The 3,380-nt window shown below is 49.9% G+C and overlaps 1 long non-coding RNA gene across 1 annotated transcript; it reads left to right on the top strand.

Moving 5' to 3' along the window:
- Window positions 1-722: 722 nt before the first annotated feature.
- LOC115286311 lies at window positions 723-2,482 on the top strand. Its single transcript, XR_003905989.1, has 3 exons — window positions 723-820; window positions 1,004-1,139; window positions 2,017-2,482. It is a non-coding gene; the product is annotated as an uncharacterized LOC115286311 (long non-coding RNA).
- Window positions 2,483-3,380: the final 898 nt, after the last annotated feature.

Below are 3,380 nucleotides of genomic sequence, written 5' to 3'. Positions count from 1 at the left end.
CAGACAAGACAAACCAGCGTGGGGGAAGGGAAGAGGATCTGAAAACTCGCAGCCTCGTTGGGGAGCCCCCAGCGCCTCCCCGCTTAGAATAAAGACCCCTCTGTCCTCCTAACCTGTCCATCTCCCACCTCCCAGCCTGTGACCTGGCAGGCTGCCTTTTCCACCCTGCGGGTCTTGACCCCCACGCCCCCGTCTGTGTTGTTTGGGACCCAAGACACACAGGGGTCAAGGTCACAGGGGAGCTGCTGAGAAGTTCACATCTCGCCGCAGCTCTGCTGTGCCTGTGGATACAGTTTCAGAGTTATTTCAGAAAATCTTCCATCTCAAAGATGCCTGTGTTGTTACAGAGGTCAGAGACCTACAGACACACCCCTGAATGTTAAACCCTGAAGCTGCTATTTTTTGTGGGGTTGGGGGGGGATAGTGAGCCAGTTCTTTTCTTCTGAAAGAGAAAAAGAAGAGAAAGAAAGGAGGAGAGAGAAGGAAGGGAGGAAGGAAGGGAGGGAGGGTGGAAGGGAGAAAAATCAAGAAAGCAGGAGACAAAAGCAGGTGCAGAATCCATCCTCAGCGGCAGAAACCTGTCAATAGAGGAGGAAAGCACAACCCTCCAGATTATAAAATCGGATCCACCCCCGGGGGGGGGGGTGCATTTGCGTTTGGGCGTTGAGTTGAAGAAAGGAGGGTGTGCGCATCTAGGCAGCCCATCCACTTAACCCTCCGGGGCATCTTCATGGAGACGCTTACCCTGATTTCCAGCACAGCGTTGCCAAGGCAACCGAGGAGGGAAAGATGGCCACCGCTTCCGCGGGGTGCTTGTGAGGTGTGCATTGGGGCCAGCGCAGGCCCGCGGAGGGGCGGAGGGGCGGAGGGGCGGAGGGGGGGAGGGGGGGAGGGGGGGAGGGGCGGGAGGGATGGGCCGTGGACTGCGTCCGGGCACCCCCCACCCCTGCGTGGCGAGGGAGTCTGGCCTGGCGAGCATGTTCCTTGGAGCGTGTGATTGCAGGGTCGTCTTTCAGAGGAAGTCTCCAGAAGGGAAGCATTCTCCCCGTACCGTGTCCTCTGTCTAAGGAGACCCGTGTCCTGTGAGTCTGCTTTCTCAATAGACCAGGAGGTCACGTGTTCCTTTCACGTCCAGCTAGGTAACACACGTGTTTCAATGGGATTTTTGTAAATACTAGGGGCGCCTGGGTGGCTCAGTTGGTTAAGCGTCCGGCTTCAGCTCAGGTCATGATCTCACGATTCATGAGTTTGAGCCCCGCATAAGGCTCTGTGCTGACAGCTAGCTCAGAGCCTGGAGCCTGCTTCAGATTCTGTGTCTCCCTCTCTCTGACCCTCCCCATCTCACACTGTCTCTGTCTCTCAAAAATAAAAAACATTAAAAAAATTAAAAAAAAAAAACTAAGTAATGCATGATTGCCCTCGAGCCATGGAGGGAATTTAAAACAACATAAATGTGTAGAGTGTGACCATATCAGCTTCCCTGCCCTTTGCCTGCTGTCCCCATGCACGGCCGCTGGTGACTCTGCCGTCCCCCTCCCGTGTCCGAATGTACCAGTAAATCACACAGGCACTGGTGCCCCAGGTCCGTCTCTCCGCCCCAGCCTTCTGTTCCCTGCTCTGTTCCCGTCTCTGCCCTGCCAGCTGCTCCTTCCCAGACTCTGCCCATCCAGGCACTAGTGGAGACTGGCAGGCGGGAAGAGGGACAGGGCTCCCACCACCTTGTCTACTGTCTGTGGCCGACAGCGTCGCCTCCCCTGGAGATGGGCCGTCTGTCCAAGCAGCTCCAGCACAAGCAGGTCCAGGGGCACTAGGACTGTGTCCCAGCCTGGAAGCCTCCTTGGGCACCAGGCAGGGGCCGTTCCTCCAAACTTCTGAGTTCTGATAACTCCAGCTTGTTCCCCTTATCCAGCTCAAGGGGCGCAGCTGCCTTCTCTGTGGCTTCAGTTTCCCCTTTTTCCTTCTCAGCCCTCCAGCACCTCTTTTACTAATTTCCTATATTCAATTCTCTCTGTCCAGTGACTGCAGCTTATGGATGATACGTACCATTCCATGATGTCTGATCCCCCTGGCCCATTATATTAATGCCTATAATTCTTCCTCATGCATTTTGGGGTCTGTCTGTCCTTCTGGATAAGGAGACCTGACCTTCCTCTTCTGATGAACATTTGGATGACTCCGGTTTTCACCACAGACAGCACTGCCATGAGCATCCTTGGACAGGACGGTCATTTCCATGCACATACCTTTCTGCAGATGGCGATTCTGGAAATTACTGGTCTTTTCTTGGAGTCACTTCCAGTGCTCAGAGATTACGTGGTCTGCCTGCTTCATCAGTGTGCAATCTCTGAGTCACCCGTGACGTCCATGGCTTCCGTCTCCCAGTCGGCTCAAGCATCTCTATAACCTACTGCTGTTCAAAACTATCGTTCTGTACACAAAATTTTTTATAACCAACAAGGGGTAATAAACTTTATTTTCTACAGTCTTTTGCTATTTTCACATGTTCTTGCCTCTGTTTATGCTTATGGAGATGAAAATTACAAATTTATTAAATCCATACAATCTACGTCATTGCTATGAATGCCACACCATATATAAATTGTTGAAGCTTCAGCTTGTTGTCTGTTTTATACTTGGGAATAAACTCATTTTCTCAATTCCTTAGTCAATGTAGTTGATATTTGCCTCATGTAAAAAAAAAAGTGCTATGAGTTTATTTTTTCCAAGAGGAAAATTCTGATTAATTTCTATTTATCCTATTTGTTAAATAAACATATTCAAGGAAAGTCTCAGGACTATTTTTTTAATGTTTAATGTTTATTTATTTTTTTTGAGGAGGGAGAGAGAGAAAGAGAGAGCCCATTCTGGGGAGGGGCAGAGAGAAGGAGAGAGAGAGAAAGAGAGAGCCCATTCTGGGGAGGGGCAGAGAGAAGGAGAGAGAGAGAAAGAATCCCAGGTAGGCTCTTCCCTGTCAGCACAGATCCCGACTTGGGGTTTGAACTCATGAACCATGACCTGATGACCTGAGCAGAAATCAAGAGTCAGATGCTGAACCAACTGAACCACCCAGGCACCCCTGCCTCAGCACCTTAAAACACAGATAAGCAGTAAGTAAGCAAGCAAGCATGTGTGATGCAAAAACATGAAAAGGCCATTTTCATTTACATTTCATCCCTTAAATATTTATAGAATCTGTGAAATTTTGTTGGCCACTATAGGTCGAATTCCGAATGTTTAAAATTCAGTATAATTTTGAATATAATGCAGGTCCAGTAAATTGCTGTTTATGGGGCGCTCACTCCATGCCGGCGTGATGCCAAGAGCTGTAGATGTATTTACTCCTTGGACCTGCTCCAATTACGGCCACTTTCCAGATGAAA

The sequence above is a fragment of the Suricata suricatta genome, chromosome 3 (assembly GCF_006229205.1).
Source record: "Suricata suricatta isolate VVHF042 chromosome 3, meerkat_22Aug2017_6uvM2_HiC, whole genome shotgun sequence".
NCBI classification, from domain to species: domain Eukaryota; kingdom Metazoa; phylum Chordata; class Mammalia; order Carnivora; family Herpestidae; genus Suricata; species Suricata suricatta.
Note: the sequence above shows the minus strand (reverse complement) of the source record. Positions and strands in the feature narration are given on the sequence as shown.